Source organism: Anopheles funestus, chromosome 2RL (assembly GCF_943734845.2).
Source record: "Anopheles funestus chromosome 2RL, idAnoFuneDA-416_04, whole genome shotgun sequence".
Taxonomy (NCBI): Eukaryota; Metazoa; Arthropoda; class Insecta; order Diptera; family Culicidae; genus Anopheles; species Anopheles funestus.
This window is the reverse complement of record NC_064598.1, coordinates 68789069-68811427: the sequence shown is the minus strand read 5'-3', so window position 1 is coordinate 68811427 and position 22359 is coordinate 68789069. Positions and strand designations below refer to the sequence as shown.

General features: G+C 40.3%; 1 protein-coding gene across 4 annotated transcripts in view; it reads left to right on the top strand.

Annotated features, from left to right (window-relative positions):
- Positions 1-22359, top strand: part of LOC125766338 (uncharacterized) — a 67268-nt gene that overhangs the window by 9314 nt on the left and 35595 nt on the right. Inside the window, exon 1 of one of the 4 annotated variants that reach the window (XM_049432190.1) lies at positions 21185-21417. The exons of the other annotated variants lie outside the window; for them this stretch is intronic. The gene's annotated coding sequence lies outside the window, so the exon portion shown is untranslated. Of the gene's footprint in view, positions 1-21184; positions 21418-22359 lie in introns of those variants that run through there. 4 annotated transcript variants of the gene reach the window in all.

Sequence of the window (22359 nt, the reverse complement as noted above, 5' to 3'; positions counted from 1 at the left end):
TAACCGAAATGATACTGTTTTCTATGTATCTTTGATGGTGAAAAAAAAGGAAAATTTTATTGTAACTTAACCAAAATGATACTGTTTTCTATGTATCTTTGATGGTGAAAATTATACAACATTCCTATAAATATATTAGCATTTTAATGTATTTCTAACCACGTTCTATAATGCGTACGCTATTACGTTCAAATGTTTTGATTGCCTTATTTCAAATGCAGAATCAGCTGATGGAAACAACATTCGGTAACTTTACAAAGAAATGCAAATCGATTAAAAGGAATTGAAACGCAATAAACATGTAAATATTCAGCAGAAACGTGCATCGGTTCGAACATTTTGCGTTAACCTTACATTCCCTTTACATAAATTAACCCTACTGCACCATCCGGTACAGTGAGAGCCGGTAAGAATCAGACGATGAAACACCGAAACCGATTTGCACACGAGGGTCCATTTTGGAAGTTTCACTTCATACGTACAGCTAGCACTTTGTTGCATGGTTTCTCTCTCTCTTTCTTTCATACCATCAAAAAAGTTCCGTCCGGATGAACCCAGGAAAAGTGTTTGATAAAATTGTATTGTCCCGGTTTGCCGGTCACCGGTCGGGCGTGATCACATCTTTCTTCCGGTTTTCTTTTACAGTACCTTCGGACTGGTTCAACAATGTAAAATCAATTGAAATATTTTTTTTTTTTGCATATATGAAAATACACATATTTGCCAATCGGTACGATACCGTAGGAGAGGTGCTATGCAAAGGAAGTGAACGAGTGTGGCACGAATTGTAATGGCCGCTATAAAATGGGTCGTAAAAAAGCTCATCCAAGCACATGTCCATGTATGGTGATCGTCTGCCCAAGGGTTGTGGCCTTACGATAAGATCGTGCATGGAAATGTGCGTTCGGTAAGTGTAAATGGGTGAGTGTATCTGTGCTGTACTGCACTTTTGACACGATTGGTAAGTGTGGGCACATTTCGTGCCCGCAGCATTTAGGAGCATTTTTTCACTTTTCTTTGTTTGGAATTTACCTTCATTTTTTTTTGTTGGAAAAAAGGACATTCCAAATTGAAGCACAATATTCATGAGCTTAACAGTGGTGTAGCAGTAAAAAAGGGCATCATGCAATTGATGTTTGAAGTGCGAACGATTCAGCAAAATTGTGGACAAAAGAGGATGGAACCGTTTGGAAAGCAATGTAGGATTCGTTTGTGAAACTCGACATCGACAAAATGGACGCAATAAACAGCACAACCGGGAGACAGAGAGGGCGAGAAAAGTGTAAAAGCAAAGCAACTTCAAAACAAAAAACGAAAACATTTACACAAATCGAAACCAACCAAACCCATCTGCATGGTGGCTCGGTTCCCGGTAGCAACGAGCTCATGAAAAATACAACAAGCAAAACGGTCCCAAAAGGGTCGCACGTAATACGATTCCGATCGAGACGATGTGTTCGAGGGGAGAGAGAAAAAAAGGGTTCCGAGCCTATCCACTTTTTCTCTGGGGGCAATCGACTACACTGATGATGGGTTGTGTCCAGTACGATCCAAGTTGTTGTACAAGTTTCGTGGTAACCCTAGAAGGGGGATGGTTTTGTGTGGCTACCGTATTTTATTCCCCCATTAAGACAAGGATGATCCGTAAATGAGCAACACAAACAAAAGCGAGGGTCAGCTCGAAGAAGCTACCGGCGAAAAGGTCCAGTCTTTCTATCGCCGGCAGCAAACGAACTTCTTTGCTTCCTGCTTTGTTTACTTGGGTCACTTGGTTGTTGTGTCGAAGATTTGTGAAAGTCCGGAGTTGATGAAAATTGCAAATTCATCAACCCGATGACAAAAGGAGTCATTGACAATTTCTTCGATCTGTTGAGAAGGATCGTTTAAACAGATCAATCAAATATTAGTTGCTGTTTTTAAGGTGGAATGCTCATCAAAATAGTTTATGTTGAATTTTCAGGAAACGAAATTTTCATAAAAAAATGCGTTGTGGTGAAGATTAGTATAAACTTACATATCGATATTTCGCTTTCTAAAGTATTTAGTTTTCAGATTCCGATAGAATTAACTGAACTTTATATGTAATATTTTTTAACAATTTAAAATAGAAAACAAAATTACCCATAATGCTTCCTTGGGAAACATTTTCTTTTACTTCTATTTAGATTTGCTCTTTCTAATTGCACCTAGGTAAAAAATTTGAAGAATTTTAAGGTCAACATACTGGTAGCATAACTATACAAAAAAATTCTAGAATATAACAAAAAGTAGAAATAACTAGTAACTGATCTGTAGATAAAACTAATAACTGATCTATAAAATAATAAATAGAATAAATCTTTAACTTTTACCTAATTTTTCCCTTTGTTGAAGCTCAGGGATGTTAAAAATATCGTCCAAACGCATATTTGAAAACTTTATTTAAATTTATGACAAATTTGTGTGCCATAAACGATTTTGCATTCAGACTCAAACATATTTTAAAAGTTCTTTAAAATTTGGCAAAATTTTTCATAATAGCATTTTTACTATAATTTACTTAAACTCTTCAAGCTTATACTCTCCAAGCATATAATGAAATGTTTCAATCTGTTTGAAGATTCGTAGTAACTTCGTATGGAATTGTTAAAGAAATTTTGGAATGTTTAGTTAGCCCTTGTTCTTAGTCTTAACCTAAGTCGATAGAATTATTCATATAAAAATTGACTAGCTTAGTCTACTGAATACATTTTTTGAATTACTCCTCAATTATCATTTCCAATCCAATTCCAATCCACAGCAGTCAGTTAAGCATGAAGTATTGTATATGATACAAAGGCATACATTTATATTTTTAATCACAAATGGTTTATGGCCGTTTTATTAAATGGTTTATTTAAAAATCTATTAAAGTTGTTTTCCGGCTATTTTTATAAGAAATTCTTTCGCTTTCCTAAACAGCAGTAGAAACATTTTTCAGCATCGGCAAAAAAATCAGCTTGACGAAAATTGTGCCAATCGGGAATTATATGCTCAAAGAGCGCTTCAACTGCGTAGGAGTCACGCACCCGGGCGAACATTCGCAAATATTGAAAGAAGCAAAGATTGGGAAGCAATCAAGCTGCCAGGTCCAGAGACGTGTACTTCTCGCCATTCATCTACCGCTGTCGGCCGCTTTTTTAGTCTACATTCGTTTGAAAAGATATTCCCAAATCGTTCGAGCACGGCACTGTTCTGCTCACAGACCCACCGTGTAGTTATTCTTTTTTACTTATTCGCTTTTGTAAATACTTTTTCCATTTAATGCAACAGTATCGTTTGATCTGATCACTTTAGGGATGGGAGGCGTATGTAGCGTGAACATTTTGCTAGACTAAAGGTAAAGTGTTGCTGAAATTCAGACCAGATTCGATCGGCATGCCGGGACGCGGGAACGTAAGAAACGAAGAGCATTTGCTAGCTCTTGTCCAAGATGAGTTCGATATGGTGTAATGGAGAAAATATGGAAAATTTCATTCCCATCAAATCGGTTGTTAATCGGATTAGCTTGTTTTCCAACAGATCGATTTCGTTTGCATACTTTTCCATCAACGCCCGATGGAGTAGTGCTGCCGATACGCCTGTCAATGCACTTAGGGCAATAAATTGGCTTTGAGACGGGTATGGTGCGGGTAGGGTGGAGTTACAGAAAATTGGGAAAACTTTTCTAAAGAAACGCTCCATTGAGGATTCACTGTTGTGAATGGCACGCGAAGCGTTTGCTGTTTTGTTAATTCTTGGAAGGATATTTTGACGATGGCACCCGGTTTGTATTTCAAGATTTGATGATTAAAAGTCTGGCTGTTGATTGCATTACTGATTAAGTAGAATGTTGAACCCCTTTTTTTGACGAGATAAATCTGAGGTGATGAGTACTTTCGAGAGCGTCTAAGTTTAGATATCGGGACTGAAAGTAAATGAAGAATTTCAACAGCATTGAAGAAAATGAGGAAAATAGAAAATGTTGAAATGTTGAAATGTTTTTTCGTATTAATCAAGTTGTTTGCGTTATGAAAAATAGCTTTTTAATTGGAAGGACCCTTTCATTAATTGCGTTCACTTCAGGCTATTGCTTGATTAATATATTTCATTGCTGCGTAAGGTCATATATTTATTTTTTATTTCTTAACATTAAAAAAAACAAATTTTGAAGCAGCATAGGTACTAGTGATGGGCAAAATGCTGTTTTGCTCGGAATCGATTCCGGAGCGCTCAAATTTTTCCGGAATAGATTTCGGATAGTAGGTTCGAAATTGGATACCGGAATCGGATCTGGAATCGGATCTGGAATCGGAATCGGATATGGAATCGATTCCGGAATAGATTCTGGAACCAGAAACGATTCCGAACACTTAATCGGAATCAAAACAGATTCCGAACACGAAATCGGAACCAGATAGTTCCGATTCCGAGTACCTGTCACTAATTTATATGGTTTTTAATCAATTTTGAAACAGTTTAAGACAGTTATATTAACGATACCTAGATTATATTTGTGTGTGTTGTACTTTTCGCCATTCTCTCTTCTTGGCTTTAACGACCTTACAAGGTCACGGTCATTTCTGGCTTACTAGACTTATTTTTACCACGTAGCCGGATAGTCAGTCCTTGCTACGGGGGGACGGTCCGGATGGGATTTGAACCCGGTCCAGTCGTGTGGACTGGCGCCGTTTATCACATGCACCATCGGGCCGCCCCGATTATGTAGGCATTATGCAGGCAAATTATGTCAGATAACGCTAGTACATTCACGTTTGTAATTACACTGGAAAAAAATTGTTGAAAACAGAAACAGTTCTCTGAATTAGGGTTTGATCAGTCAGGTAATCTGTTCTGCAATTGGTTCCGGAATCGGTTCCGGAATTAGATGCGAAATAGGATCCGGAATCGGTTCCAGAATCTGATCCAAAATCGATTCCGGAACCAGAAATGATTCCGAACACGAAATCGGAACTATCTGGTGATCCGAGTGCCCATCACTATCCCATTGGGTAACACAATTACAATAAAGTTGAAGCTGTTTTAAAACATAATTAGATCATTAAAGATATTATGCACCTTATTAAAGAGCTATTGACAAAAAATGTCCTCTAAGATAAAAAAAAGTAGTTGAGACATTTTTGAATGTAAAATAATTTCAAAGTATCTTAAAGCTTTATTATTAAGTGATATTGTTTTAATAAGAGTGTATACAGCAACATTTTAGTTTGAAGATGTTGATGTTATCATAGTTCAATTTGTAGAAAAAGACGTGATTAAGGAAGTTATTTCTTACTCAACCTTTTCAGTCAGGCACTGAGTTTGACGACGTGAAATTATCGATAAACTTGATCTAACGTACCTTTTCTCGCTGAATCGATGTACCCGGACATTCTTCGCTTTATCGCAATTTGACGACAGCAATCTTGCAAACTTTCATGCACGCGCTGTGGAATGCGGATACTTTGCAAAGAGAAAGCAAAGGGTACCGCTGAGCAATCTTTGTCAGCTAGGTAGTTCTGATTAAATCATCCGTTTATCGCGAGGTTCAATGCACAACCGTTTACCCTATCGTCGTTTTGATATGCTGCTCGAGTTGCGCATTCTTTTGCTCGGATGAAACTTTCCATCGAAACTGTTTCGTAAAGGATAGACTGTGTTGTGTTGCTTACTTTTTTCTCATTGCTTCCAATGCTCGGGGTTATATAGTTGCTGGGAAAATGGTTCCACTTCGCTAGCGTAACGAAGCAATCTTCGTAAAGCAGCTGATAGATTATGCTCATTTATCAATCAGGTTGTGCGAAGCGGAAGGATGGATATTGTGCTACCATACGCTAGCCGTGCACTGATCGAGAGTCCGAGCCATGGCAAAGTTTAATCGTTCTCGGGCAAAAAGGTCCACCAAGGGATGGAACTGGAACCCGTCTTACGGTTACGCTGCTTAGGAACCTGTGAGGCAGTAAACGATTTTCTGGATTAGTATCCAAGACCCGTCAAAGCGGATTGTAACGACCGAATTTTATCCTACCCGAAACCATCGGAACGGTATCGGAAACCCTTCACTTCACTCGAAGCTCTTCAGAACAATCCAATTAACACCTTCAACCCGGGCGTAGGCTAGTATTTTTGCACCACAGTCGAGCCCGAGCGCTAGAAAATGAGAGAAGTAAACGGAGTTTTCACGTTCCATATCCTTCGTTGCTATTAACTAGCGGGTTAGAGTTCAATACACGGTTTACTGCCCGTCGGCTTATCGGTTTGGTGAAGTGCAATGGACCATTTAAATTATAGGGAAAAACTTTCTCCAATCCGATAGTATCGAACTAAAGCGTAACGAAACAACAGTGTGGTGCGGTAAAAGCAAATTTTCATGCAGCATAAGTTCTTCATTACTCTCATCAAATCCAGTGAGCTGTACCAGCTTGATTATTTCAGATACTTTACTTTTAATTCATGCACGTAATTTCCTCACTGAAACAATGTTGGTCGAGGTGGAAAAACCTCGTTCTACCGCAAGTATACTTTTGATAATTCAACACCACCTTGAACCACTTTCGGCGAAACATTGTTATCGATGACGCAGAGCTTTTCTCACTTTGTGTAGGACTTTCTTATTTCATGGTGCTGATAATTTTTTTTCCACCACCAACTTGTAGCTACAACCGGCACGGAAACCCGCTAACGGCCAACACATTTACGCCCGACGCTACAGATTGACCCGATGTCAAGAGCACTGAAAGTGAGGAAAGGATTGCGGACCAGCGCAACAACGACCGTTTTGGCCCCTAGAAGGTGCCCCGTTAAATGGTCGATACATTTTTATTAGCTCTACACCACCCCGAACTCGGTTACCAACGCCAGTCCACTTAAGCTGTCCAGCAGCTAAATTGCTTCCGTTCGTTTAATTTCTCGCCTGCTTTATGACTTCGGAATTGGAACGGACAGTACTGGGAAGGCTGGGTTTTCCAGTTTTCAGTGCATAAAACGTTCGAATATCATAAATTTATCACCGTGGCGGACAGATGCTATTTGGGGTGATTCTTAAAATAAATTGCGCTCTGTTTTGTATACTGTAGACCGTGAAGAAGAGTATATGATGAAATAATCATCATTATTGAATGGGGCAATGATATCGATTCTCATTATTTTTTTGTTGTTGCGAATTTTGTAGTATATTTTAATTTGAAATATGGTGCAATGATGAATATTTTCATTTGTTTTTGATTTTTGTTTATGTAACATAGGATACAATAAAAATAAAAATGTTAAATTAGCTTGTTATGAAAGACCTTACAAAAATTCTCCAAAATTCTTTACATTATACATAAATTTATTGTTTATTTGTTATAATACCCATTTTTCGACAAAAAAATCACAAAAAAATTAAGTTATTTTTTCAAGCAAATGTTACCTGAATGTACAGCAAAAGTAATCCTCTTTGCTTTGCATGGCAGATAGAAGCTCTGGTTCAACAAGCAGAAATGGGAACACTAATACCCATCAAGCACCAAGGTACGGATTTGAAGGTAATACCGTCGCGGTCAATTAACCTACATCATACCAGCCCGTAGTGGTGCGGTTAACCAAAAAACCTCAACCGATCTTTCCCCGATACTTCGGAGCAACAGATGCGAGCCAAGTGTGCCACTCTCTTTCATCACATTTCATGCTTCCCAAAAACGAGGAATGAGGAATGGAAAAGGGGAAAAATTACAGACGGAAGATGGTATCGAACCTAACGCACACGGTTACGTTTCGTAACGTTAGCAACAGCATCCGTTTGGCACCAATTACAGCTTCTACAACTTCACTTCTTGGAAGAAATCGTATCGAAAAAAGGGTTTTGCGTCCCAGGTGAGGGCCATACCTGGGGGAGCAATAAGAACAGCCCAGAATGGGTAATGCCGGGAAAAGATCAAAGACGCGTCTCCGTGCTGTTGAACAGACACAGACAGCAGTCCGGAAGCGCTGCTAGATGAAATGCAATACCAACCGTTTTTGGGATGAGAACCGTACGGGCGATACCGGCGACCGGCAAGATGCCAATCACTATACGGCTGATGCCTGTGCAGGCCTACACGTAAGGGCGGCAAAAAAGGTAGAAATCTTGAAATACGAATCCATCGCCAGTTGGATGGGACAAGCAGAAACAGGTGTAATATTGATCTTTTCATATTTCCTTGACAACGATTTGCTGATTTCTTTATGCGGGTTTATTTTTCAAACGACCTTTCATGTTTCCTGCCGCACCGTGTTACACTCTGTGTTACCTTGTGCAGGAATGGGAATGGGCCACTGAACCGCATTGGTCGTATTTCGTGCAATTTGTTTTCTCTTCCATTCAAAGTAATGTTTAAAAATATCAGCTCAGGTCGAAGGTTTATTTTTCCGGTGCCAAAATGGAGTGTTCACAGACAACTGTGATGGTTCACTAACCCGCAATGGCAATGTCGATGAAGATTTACTCTCGTAGATCGGTAAGCTCTAGTAAAAGGGTAGTAATTCGATTGCAAACATTTTCCATCGAAACTGTTATTTTTACTGTGAGAAGAGGGAAAAAAGTTTATGGTCGGTGCGGAAAGGTGAAGCAAATATTAAAGACTGTGGAAGCCGAATATGAACAGTGAACGGAAATATAAATTATTCACCAAAATGACTTATGGATGTAAAACATTAGGATCGAAGGGTTCGTAAAGTCCGTAAAGTTTCTACTTATTATGAACATTTCGTTACGTAGTGTTATGGTTAAACATAATTCAACGGGCAATAGAATCTGTATATTTACAATGCTTATTGACTTGAGAAAAAAAGTAAATCATTTTAATGGAGACGCCTAGTACCTCATGAACTCACGTAATAAATATAAGCGATCGGCAAGAGGGAAGCACTACATGGAAATACAGGTTGATTGTATGATGATAAATCAAGTTCGCAGTATTTTTCCAGACACACTTTTGAAAGAGTTTTCTCAAGAAGATTAAGAACGAACGTAGTGAAATAAAATAAATAAATATAAACAATTTATGGCACCCTGCAGCCATCTTTTCACGATGATTCTTTAGAAGTATTTTTAGTGAAGCAATTTTCATAATGCTTTCTTATACATCCGGTACAATTGTGATTGGAAATGGATTTAAAATGGGTCCTGAACTTGTGCGTGTGGGATGAACGGATGAGATCATTCTGCGTCAATGCTACAACAGCATTGTTGCACCAAAAACCGGATTCACCATTCAGTGCTTCCGTGAGTTTGGTTTTCTTTATAATTCCTTTCGTTCATGATTTTTGTCGTCTCACTGCTTGGTACCCTTGTTGTCTGTTAAATTGAAGAAAAAAAAACATAGAGAACTATTATTGTATATAAAGAAGCCACGAAGGAAAAGCAATTGAAACGTGAGACAAACTGCATGGTTGTTGCGTGGGAGAGCAAACAAAAAAAGTCATGTCACGTACCTTAGCCTGTCCCGGATGCGGCAAACAATGGCAGCACCATAACTGCGGTTACTAACCGACCTGGTAAGGTACGGCGAAGCTAGATTTAAAAACTTATTCGCCTCACTTTCCATTCTTTGTCGCCGCAAAAACTGATCCCTTCGTTGCCGATTCCGGCCCGGTGTGCTTTATTATACTTGATTTTGATAGTCTGAGTCCGGGACTACTGTTTGGGTGTAGGGCTATTATTTTTTTTTATTCTTTATATCCGCCCAAATGGCGAATTGCAATCAAATCACGTTTGGTTGTGCTGTTCCGGCGAGTTCGTGGTTCGTCGCATCACACTCAGGCACACTTTCATTGTAAAGATCTACACTCAGGCGTTTGATTCGACCGGAGGTGAATGGCCCAAATGTTGCAAAAACAGCCTACCGAAAAACGGGAATCAATACGAAGTGCCCCAAAAAAGAGAAAAAAAAATGAGTCCTGAACAATACAGCTCACCATGCGAACTTTTGCCGGCGTGTAATTTGGCTAGGAACAGTTATTGGTTAGTCGATTGTTGTTTGCTTTCGTTTGGTCAAATTTCCTTCCCGGTTCGCTGAGGTGAAAAGTGTAATGTTTACTTTTGGCCTACTCAAATGACAAGGCGGGGTAGTAGTGCACAGTGTACCACGCCGTACCGATAGCGGCAGATACCATTAGTAGTGCTACTGCCGACGATAGAACTTTTGCTTGTGTTGTTCGACGTTAGCGAAAACTTCGCAACCATCGTGTTCCGGCCAAACTTTATGGTATTTCCGATTTGGTTCGATCGAAGAAAAGTAAATTGAAATGCACATCAGGAAGGAAGCGAGTGCGGATTGGTGAAGTTGGTACAAACTAGCCCAGGATTGATGAATTGTTGCAAAATGCGACGAACGTGATACATTTTGTCTGCAGGATATTGAATGTGAAACTAAGATCGAGATTCAATTTGGGATTGCAAGTTTGGAAATTAAATTAGTTTTCCAACCCGAAAACCGAACCGAAACATCAACTCATGCACCGTAGCTCTAATGTTTTGCTCGGTAAGCGAATTGGAAATAGTTTACGTTTGCAGTGAGATTAAAAACGGTTCCACATTGGTTGTAGCATAAAGTGGTACAGAAAGATATTTTAATGCGATTTTTTCTTGGCATTTTCGTTTCGAAACGAATTGCGCTACAGCTGCGATAACAGGTTGCTCTAGTTTGTTAACTTTACCAGAATTTGTTTAGTGGTAGTGGCTAGTTAGTATGCAAGCACCAAAGGTTAAAACGATCATAACAACATACCGCAACATGGCTTATTGAAAGGCTCTCAAGATGCGGTTACTTACAACTACTTTTTCGTATCGTACTTCACCTGAGCCCATCTTGTTTCTAGAACAAAACTACAAAACAATTGTTGTTTTTCACCGAATGATTTGCAAAGTTATGCCGGAAAAGGGGTCGTCCGGTTCGCTTGTGTACGGCTGTTACACATGCTCAAGAATTCTGAATAACTGAACTGGAAATACCGGCTACCGTACCGTACACATGATAAAAGACCTAGAAAAGGTCAACTTTTTGCTATGCAACGTACATTGGTTGATATTAGCAAACAATAGACAAAAGCAAGAAAAACTTCCAAGGAGGCATGCTGGCAAAAGATAAATTAATTAGGCAAAACAATGCTACATTTTGCCGCTGCTCTGTGTGTTTGTAATTTTTATTGCAAAACCAGTTTTGCTTACTTAACATGAATTAAATCTGATTATTTTAATCGTTGTCAGTGAATGAACAGTTGGCGCCTTTAAATCGTTTGATTAGTTTAACATTTTTTGTTCAATTTTAATAAAAAATATTTAAGCGATTATTATCGAATTGAAGGAAAACTACCAAACCACAACAGGAATTCAAAATAATTTTTGCAGATTCAATTGTCCTATCGAACAAATTACACCGGGTTTTTTCGACGCTAATCTAAATCTAATAGCTAGATTTTGCTTTATTCACGAGCAAAAAATTCGTCCGTTTCGTTGACCGGTCGGGATCTCCCTTTCCATGCGGCCACGGATCGTCCCCCCGATCCAACATCACCGTTCGGATCGTGATCGATGATATCGGTAGCTCAACTTCGCTGTCTCCTTTTCTTGGTCCTGTTTCGATCGCGCCGTCACAAAGTGACAAAAATGAAAAATGAAATCTGATATTCGTTCATGTGTGTTATGTTTTTTTTAATTTCATTAAAAAGAAATAGACACCTCATATAATTGAGTAATTTGTTGATGATTTCTCAAAAGGACGACATTTTTGTAAATATATTAATCTCGCAAGTACCACCCTTTAATACAACATGCGCTTTAATAGCCTACTGCAAACACATAAATAGTCATTAAATTTTGCTCGTTGCTGCTCTAAAATAAATGTGCAGTACTGAATCCAAAAACTAATCATTTAATTGTTTTTATTTATTTTATGTAAATCCAATAGTAAATTATCCATGTTGCTCTGTTGTTTAACTGTACGTTAATTATTATTCCTTTCACAAAAGGTACATTGAGCAAATTCCACTAGAAATAGTGACCAACGTTCCCATTCCAAAATGGCATCCGTCGTCAACTGCTGAGTGTGCGGTATGCAATACGCTTATTGAGCGTGTTAGTACTAAAATTAATAAACGTTGATCATTGATTGTTGCTGCGACAGCAGTGGTACACGTAAACAGTGCATGCAAACCACCTGACCCGTCGTCAACTAATTACCGTGCTCGTCAATGTTTAATTAGATCAACATTTCACGTTGCCCTGGCCAGAGCTACCGCACTGTTCGCATGCTCACTTACGGGCTTGTGATGAATAATTCTACATATGATAACATATACAAGGGCATACCGTGCACCATAACGCGCAGCCAACTCGGAATTGGGTGATTGAGTTAAGAAATGATCCACTTGAAGCATTAATGTGTGGTCTGGCCCGTAAGAGTGTGACATACGAACCATATGATACCGGCAATTGGATATGACTGACGGCAAACCGTCCTGGAACTCCTTTCCGCGATCATTTCGTAAGGTCATGAGGGTTTCTGTGGTAAAATATTTATGAAAATACATAAGCTAAACATTCCACCCCGGTGATGCGTTCCTATGGTGTGCCCGGGAGGAACGATGGGTAGGAGTGAAGAATCATCAAGCTGGTGGGAAATGGATGTTTTGTTTTGCTCTTTTGGCGGAAAGTCTGCTTTTTGGGGGAAGCTGAGCCATCGGTGGCAAACTGAAAAGGTCATAAGGACCGGCACAGTAAAGGAGTAAAAGGCACCCGTAGGTTCGTGGACGAGATGTGTAGATCAACATACCATGCACCAGTTTACCTACATGCCTACATTGCCTAATGACATGTTCCGTCGTCCCGGGGCCTCAAAAGGCACGTACTGTCGCATAAAATATGTCACCTTCAAGATGCCGGTCGACCATACGTCCTTTCGGGCCATAGTTTATGTTGTTTGTGCTTCGGTTGGCTGAGTATTTCCTTTCCTCCACTTTCCCAAGTGCCTGAAAATACCGCTACCAATTGTTGTGGGAGAAAAGACGTACCGAACGGTGAATGGATCCAAATGGGTCCACAAACTGGGCACGAACCCAATGGTTGGAGTTGCGTTCCAAGCAAAAGCGATTTATGACCAGAGTCACGATCATACACCGTTCGACGTTGGCAGAAAATGTGAGTGGGTGGGCCGGATTTTTGTGATTTAATGGCCTACCGGCATGAGATGATCGTTTTGGTCGCAATATATGTATATAAATACATACATATGAGCGCCAAATTATCGGATGGAAATAGTCGGTAGACGAGGACTGGCTTTGAGTGGCTCAACATTTTGATTTGATGTGATTTACCGCTTGTTGCTGCGAACGACGGATAACGGCAGAGGGGGGAAAGAAAAAAAAACATCGAAGGTCTCCGTGATGTTTGTAGACCCCCCCCCCCCCCCACAAAAGCAAACAATTACCGGACTGGAGCTAACCGATGCTGTTGCATGGGAAACAACATTCATCCGGACGAGTGCCCTCGAACGGTAACGTTACAATGTGTAACCGGGGGAACATTTATGAGTTTTAATTTCACCATATTTATTTCGTTATGGTATTCAATGCGTGGGATATTAAGCACTGTTTTTTGCAAAAAAAAAATCGAAGCCACATTTTCTGTGAGTTGTGCACGAACTAAAGTACTCAAGTTACTTTAACTAAGAGATGAGTGCGTTTTTATTACGTTGATATAAATTCTACGCTTTAAATAGTTAAATGTTATTATCTTTTCTTTTTTAATATGAAATATAAATATTTAAAAAAATATTTGTTATGGCAACAACGCTTTGGTAGTAATATCTTTTGGATAAATGGATAGATTCCATTTTATTCCATTTCTATTATCTGTATACTCCAAATAAACTTCGAAAATTGAAGAGCTAAAGATATTGAAGAAATGTTTTTGAAATTTGTGAAATGTTGTCATTTATATAGTTTATTATTAAGGCTTTTACCTTGTTATCAGAATTGTCGATAAAAGCGAATACTTTTTATTTGTCCATGCTCTTCGCAACATTCGATGAATATTCGAGATCGTTATAAAGAAATTTAAACGATATTTCACCAAATATTTCATTTTTCATTTTTACGGTTTCATTTTTAAATGTATCTGGTATACATAACCTACGTAACTCGGGAACAGATTGTATTTTTTTTTCATTAACAGTAAACTCTTAAAAACAAATGGTAGAAAAGGAATATTTGTAATTGGTGTGCTCATTGAAACAATTGGCTAGCGAATTCTGATTTCACAGTATGCACATTGAACATCTGTTCGCAATGGCATGAAATACGGTAGGAAAAAAATCTCATCATAATGAATCCTTATTACACAAAACCCAAATTACTTGGCACTACTGTTGATCGGGACTTTTACAGCAGTAAATTTCAGCCAGCTTTCAAAAATGAAGCGTATCGTACGGTTCTCGTTTTTCGCTTCCCCCCCCAAAAGCAGAACATTTACCATAATCATACCTCTGGTGTTTTTTTTCCTTCTTCCTCACATCCACAAATCCGTTACTTAGCTTGATATGAAAAACATGCAAAGAAACACAACACACTTTGTCGAGCACAGTGAATGGTGTACCGGTGCCGCTGCAAGGATTACACACGAGTCGGGTGTGCCTTCCTTTCTCGTTGGCCGTCAATTTCCGGTTTTGCCCCGTCACCGGAAAATGCCAACCCGGGAGGCGAATTGGTTGGCGCTTGAGATTTTATGCCCTCATTTTGCAAGCATCTCTCTTATCTAGCTAATCAATCGTCGGTGCGAAATGAAACAGACACCGGCTCGGGGTCGAATGAATGGAGGCTTGTTTGGAATAGTACCGGGGACCGGCACACGAACGCTGACGTGGTGTCATAAAAACCACAAAAGAAGGAAAGCATAAAGTTTTCGGTCTTATGCTGAGGAAGCAGACGTTCATGGGAGTAGAGTCGACCTGTTTTTATATGGCCACCGTTCCATGTTCCGAGCGCCATCGGTGGCCTCGCTATGGGGAGAGGTGCGAAAGGAAAGGAACGAGACCGACTGAAGGTATGTGTTATATTAGCAAGCATTGAGAAAAGGGAAAGGATTGCTAGAAGCTTTACGGGAGATTATTTTTCCCACCACAAAACCACGCACCCAGCGTGGTAATACTGTGCGTCACCGTTAATAAAACTCCGGAAGGAGTTAACAACTAGCAGCAGCTACAAAAAAAGCTCATCAGGCCTAGCGAGTGGATTCGATGCATTCTTTAGACGCTCCGGGTGCACAAATTTTCCGCTTTTGTCCCGGCACGGTTTTGCTATACCGCTGCTGGTACAGTAAATCATTTTCTATAGCAGTTTATTGGCTTGTGCTGAACTATATTTGCATCATGATTTTTTTCTGCCTTCCCGGTTATCGACCACGATACGGTTGGATGAAGTTGCAGGGCCTGAATTTGTCAAGGAATAAACATTCACCAAGGACACGATTCGATTGGGCGAGCGTTGTAAATTTTATTGATTATGCGATTAATCATGTTCCAGGAATATGCCCCTTTCCCAGCGTAAAGTCAGGTACGGAAGAAATATGGATCAAATTAAACCTTCCAAAATGTTTACATCGTGGTTGCGTGTGACCCGCTTGGGAGTTATACCTGCGCTGCCACCGTCACCACCACATCGTTAGCCATAAACTGACCGACCGAAACTTGACTGCTTGGTCCGGGCAGAACTTGGCACCGGAGAAACCAGAGTGCCACTAGGCTGCAGTAAGCGTGCGGGCATCGTATGAAAAATTAACGAGATTTTAATAGCATTTTATGGCGGTGCTTTTCTACCGCTGCAGGAATTTCATAAAGTTTTCCTTACTGGCGTGTGTCTTTTTTCCTTCTTGGGACGGACACATTTTTCTTTCTTCTCGGCTCTCGGCTTTTCCTTTCCTTTTATATCATCATGCGTGCACGTTTGGTGGTGGATCGTCCCGGTCCGGCAGCAACTAGGGTATGCTTGTTGATTGGGTAAACTTTCTTCTCAAATTTCATTACACCAAATTCCAGACGAGTTTACTTTCCGGTACTGTCTGACGAGGGGTTTGGTTGTTGTGTTTTTTGTGCTGTCTCTTGTTCCGGTTCAAGACGAACACAACGGGAGTTCACTGTTACCAATCTAGCCAGCAGCCAATTACATTTGACGAAACCAGTCAAACGGTGACTGTTTGGTGATGATGGAGTTTTCACTATGGAAAGGAACAACTCACTGAGGGTGAAAAAAATGAAGCTGACAAGCGATACAGCCAAGCGAATGATTAGCAGATTAACAGTGTGCCCTTTTTTTTGGCTTTTATGTGTATTTGGGTGTGTGTAAGTTTTCAAAGAAGCAAAGAAAAGCGTCTTGATGTAAGTAGCAAAAAACCCCTCAGCCCTGGATGGAAAACTCGATTTTCGCCAAAAAAAAAGCTCTCCAAACTTTTAATGGATCGCAAAACTACAATGAAGTTAATGTTTGACCGGTAACGGAAACGTGGCACGGTCATAAAAAGTAGAACGATAATCTTTAAGGGTACAATGTTTAATGTTTAATGGTTTTGGCTTTCCGCAACTGGCTCGTTTTGTGATGAATTAGTAGCTCAAAGTGTTGTAATTATTCGAATGTGCATTTCTTTACAAACTGATTGTTGGATGCATTTTTTTCATTATATTTTAATTTAAATATATATTTTTTGTTTTTATTACAGGTTCGTGATAAATGAACGATATGAAATAACCACTCACAACGTCATATTCAACTGATATGCACATTGTTATGTTACTGTTTCGGAAACAATTGCTGTTCAAGGGTATTATCTTTCGAGAAACAATCAGTTTATTATTTTTTTGCCCTTCACGTATCTCATGTTCTAATCCTATTTCCATTCAAATTCTAATAGCGAATGCGCTTTGTGGCTCACTGGGTGAATTGAAAGTAAACAGCATTCTCATCATTGTGTCGCTCTTCATACTGATTTGAGCCTTGAGGTTAAATTGATACAGCGTCATGTACTGTCAATTGTATGACAGTATAAATTGTAAAATGAAGCACAAAAGGAAAACATCACACATGGCTGAACTATTGCCTAGCATTGTGCAAACTTGGCCGGATCCTGATGTGCCCGTGTATAGGGCAAACGTTTGTTCTCACTGTTTGCCAACTACGGCTAAAACATTCGTTCCCGTACGCGCGGTTATCACTATCAGCTCGTACCTGAATCGAGACACCAAAATCCTTCTTTTTCCCAATCAACCAGTGGCGTACCCAATGAAGGCGTGTGTCAGACGATGGACGAATAAAAAAACAAACACTACTCAAACCATCGCGGCATTCGTCTTCCTGCCACCGGTAGCAATGCAAATCAAAATTTGAATACCAAATGGAAAACTAAGTGAATAAATAAAATCAAATGGAAATTAAATAAAGCGAAAGCGCGCGATGTGCAGGTCTAACACCACGCAGGATGCCCGAATGGGAAGAAGCGATAGATTTATGGCTCCGAGAGGTCAGGGTTAGGTTGCATCGAGGAAAATGCCGCCAAAGTGCAACCGGAGCTTCCCAAATGAAAACCCAATAAAGCTGAGCTCTTTCGGTTGGCTGGCTTGGCGTTTTGTTCAAAAGCAGATGAGCTAGCAGAGAGCGTGTCTGTGTGTGGTGACTCCCGGTGGTTGCGTATGTGTATGTGCTGGGAGTGGATGAGTGTTTGCGCTTTGTGCGGAAGTGCAGTGCCGAGGTGCCGAGGGAAACCACGTGCAACTGCAACTGACGTAATGCACATGGCCGCACACCAGCTTTGTGTAACCGAGCTTGAATCGTGTTGCGACAATTCGACTATGCGACATCGGTACGCAGCACAGCGAGCGTTGGGTCGAAACTTTGTGTGAAATGGAATTTTTATTCATGAAAAAACAAACCATTTGTTCAGTCAAAGCATTGTTCGCAAAATTAATCATGACAATCAATATAAAGCTTTATTGTTGTGTTTGAGTAAAATGTTTGGGGTGAGTTTAGATTTTCAATAGTAAAGTAATACAAAAATAAATATAACAGAGTTATGGTAAAAACAAGTGGCAACCAAAACTTTTGTAATAAAAATATGGAATAAATATGGTCCTATTGTAAACTTTTTATCTCCACTATAACTGGTCTGTTTTAATATCCAGACTTTCAAATATTATCATTACAGCCACGTACTACATTACACCAGAAAAATCAATTCTTGAAATGAATCAAAACATCATCAAGTACTAGGCGCCTCCATTAGACAGTAATGGTTTTATTTTATTATTTTCTTGTCCTGCCATTCTTCATACAGCTAGCTGATAGACCACATTTTACTGATACTTCTCGCTCACGGTTATTGCTTGTTTTTATATCAAAAACTTTGACTGGTTTCGCTGCGCTGGAAAGCGCTGTTCGAACGATTTCACACTATGGTAATAGGAGAATTTTTATTTTCGAATTGTAAAAGTTTTGTCCTGCCGACAACTCTTGCCAGTTTCGATGTGCAATCATCAGTGGTAGCAACGCATACACAGGGTAGCCAGCATACATCACCGAAATGTTGCTGTCGCTGTTTTGCAAGGTTAAGCCTGATACGGCACGATGTCGCAACGGTCGTGGCCGCACACAAGTGGGCAAGAAGAGCGTAAAACAGAATTATGCTAATGGCTTATGCAACGCCTATACTATGCCGTACAGCAGTTCGACTCACACGGGCACCGAGAAAACAAACGCACCGAACGCGACACGAACCCGTCAGCAAACGGCACAAACCGGGTGCAGTCGGTCTAGGGAAGCGGCATTATCATCGGTTGACGGAGCACACCCGTCAGTTGCAGTGTTGGAGGGTTACGGGGACAATTGAATTGAAATTCGCACACTGCACACTACATTCAATTTTGTCTTCTTATCCGTAAAATTATCTCCCTGGGTGGGCGACAATGAGTGAAATAATTAAAAGTACACTCGCACATAATGCAATAATGCGGCAGCTCGTTTTATACGCGAGGCGTGCTTCAAGTGGTGCTTCATAAAAGCCGTTTAAATTGCGGCAACATCCGGCACGGTGGCAGAGGTAGTGATCTCCGTTCAAAATGCTACTATTGTACACTTTCGTACTACAGCCAAGCAGTGTGAATGGTGCTTAGATGAATGCAAGTGTAATTTTGCACGACCCTGCTACGTGGCGTCGGTACAAAGGGAAAAAGGATCGTCGGAGGCTGCCAACCGATAAGAACGGTCGAATGAAGTTGTTTCATTTTGTCGGCGAACAAGTGTACGATAGCGTTGCCAGACGAACAAAAGGCACCAGCAACGCTTCATTAGACGTCGTACACGACCGTTTCTTGCTCGTTTACTTACGTGCAATCAATTTGTAAGCGTACACTCGTCGCTACACCATGCAGGTGCGCTTACTTGATGTCCCGGCTTACAAGATTCAAACGAACAGACCGTTCGGACGCTGGCAGAAACCACTCATAAACAATATCACATCACCGGTAACCAGAAATAGTATCGATTGTTCCTAGCACGATAAGCGAAAATCGATCACTTTTTGATTGATTAAGAGAGCAATTGGGAAATGATGATGAAACGGTTCCATTGCTTTGCAGTGCGAAAGTCAAAGCAATTCATTGGCATTCGATGCAGTTTGCTCCATTCGGTTGAAGAGTCGGTATGTGAGTGGCTAAGAGATTGTTGCGTCGGTATCATAACATTTCGTAAAGCACAAACGTGCATAGAAATAACACACTGCATTTATACGATTGTTATCAAGTCAACAGCTGACTCGTATTGTATAAACGGTTTCATTGTGTAATAATAATAACAGTATCTATCTTGCTTGTTAAACATTTTTACTTCCTTTTATAGACCCTTTTAAAAGTCTTCTCCTGAAATAGAAACAATAACTACGTCACGATGGAGACGCATGGTGGCTGAGTAATTGTGTAGTCTTTTGAAATAAATGATCCACCCAGAAGCGGAACGTAAATAGGTGTATGGTGTATTGCTCGTTGGTAGGAAAACTTGCTTTGGGATGAAGAGAATAGCATGAAGAGTATAGCAGCATGCGCTACGGTTTTATTTGTACAATTGGTTCTATTTAGCAACAGAATATTTTCTCATTCTTCGTGACATGAATGATGTAACTATGCAGTGACCTGTTTTATAGTTACTCTACGTAGGTTTTTGTTAAGAATAAAATTGCTTATTCAATGATATGAAATAGAAAAATAAAACAACATTTTAAAGCTAACAGTTACTATTACTACTTCCATTTCGTTTATTTAAAATATGAAAATATTTGAATGAAAATATTATTTACTTTATTAAAAAATAATTTTCAAGTCTCACGGGACAGATTTGAATCTATCCATTTCATGCGCTTCCGGCATGAGCACATCGTACCCATTGGCAAGGTGACCCCCAGAAAACCTGCTCAAGACTATGGCTCGGTTTGAAATGATAAAACTTCTAATTCTCCGAAACATGGCTGATTATTGCCGTGCACGTGAATACTACCGCATGTTGGCCGGTGCGCATCAATTTCTACTGCAGGTGTCGCTTTCGGATCACCAATTTTTGGGGCGCCCAGTCTTTCAAAACGGCACCGGAAGCGGTATCCGTTCGCGTGACATTCGAGCAGTCCAGGCATGGCTTTCTTTTAATTGCCCCCGGCGGGACGGTTTTCGACGAAACGTGACCAATTGCTCGGCTTGCATTTGCAACCCGTGTTGGGATAGCTCTCGTTTCGTCTAATTATGATGGGAGTTTGCTGGCGTCATTTTTTCCCATCGCCCTTCCCATGCTGCTCCTGCATCTGGTTGTTTCTCACACCCGACAAAGAACCGGCTCTCCCTCTGGGGCCCACTTTTGGTGTCGTTTCACGCAACACGAGAGGGCGCTTCCTGTCGTTTGTCTGTCGTCGCTCGGTACGGTGGAACCGTTTTTAGCTCATCATGTGAAACAGCACCGTGTGGAAGGAAGTAAGTGGGCGTTCGGGGTGGCAAGAGAAAAAAGATGGCCATTGAATCAAAAGGACGAAAAAGTGTCGGTAATTGGAATGGCTCCCGAACCCGCTCCGGGGAATACGGGTGTGAGCTGCTACATGAAACACATTTTGAATTAATCTACCTAAAGCAAACGCATAAATGAATTTCCTCCGCTCGAGCTTTGTTGATTGCTTTTTTTCTGCTACTCTATGCGTTTGTTGTATGTGTTCGTGAGGTTGTTTTTTTCCTCATTGTTATTTTGCTTGTCGAATTTTTTTTGTATCACGTGAAACAGTAATTAATGTCTTTTTCGTTTTGCTTCTTTTATTTACAGATTTTTTTTAGGCACTTTTATGCAGACATTGAAGCAAAGTGGTATCATTTAAAAATTGACAGCTTTTCAACGGTATGGTAATTTACGATTTCCTTAAAAACAATTTAATTCGTTTGTCACTTAAGCTAAAATGCTATTATTCACGACATTTTTTCAAATTATGAATGAAACGATCATTGATCACCTATTTGCAGAGTGATCAAATTTTGGTGTTACCTTGACAGAATTTCTTCAAACTGAGACATAATTTAAATTAAGCATTTTTTACGGAACATATAATGCACCAGCTTCTGGTTAGCAGAGCATACGAAAAAGTTTATCGCACAAGTTCCCCGAAACTTGCTACTAGCCCACATCGGAAACCGCTTCACCGTTACGGTACCCTGATGCGTTGGCGCAAATGCTTCTCTTCCACATGCGTGGATCAACCGTTTGCTGGGGGACAGATTTCGTAACTTTCGGCAAATCTTTGCAAAGCCATCACGTACGACATTATGTGGTAAAAGCAGGCGATGGTTGACACGACCTCGAACCCGGCGCTAGATTTAGGAAAGTGCTTCGAATGAGTGTGAATGTGACGCCCCCATGGTTCGTTCGATTAGTGCCACTCACCAACAAGTCAACAAGCGGAGAACAAGGACGCTAGTTCCGGCTTGAAGCATATTGCTTCCAACATAAGACAGCTCATATTAAGAGAAGAGCAGTGGATGGCAAGAGCACTTTGATGGCCAACTTTTTGGTACAAAATGAGGTGGTTGATGGGTATGGCAGGGGATGCACAATGTGCTGGAAAAGGATATATGAAGTTTGCCGGCTTCATGTTTTCGCTCATTTGCTGGCCTGAGAAGAAACGCCAGCGATTCGTGAGGTTTGGAGACATAAGCAAATGAGATCCCGGAACACCCTCGAGCAAACGAGCATTACCTTCCGTCACAGCTGGTAACGCTTCGGCGAGGGCTTAGGGGCATTTTATTGCTAGCGAGATGGATGGGTACTAGCGTTTTGTGGTCGTTT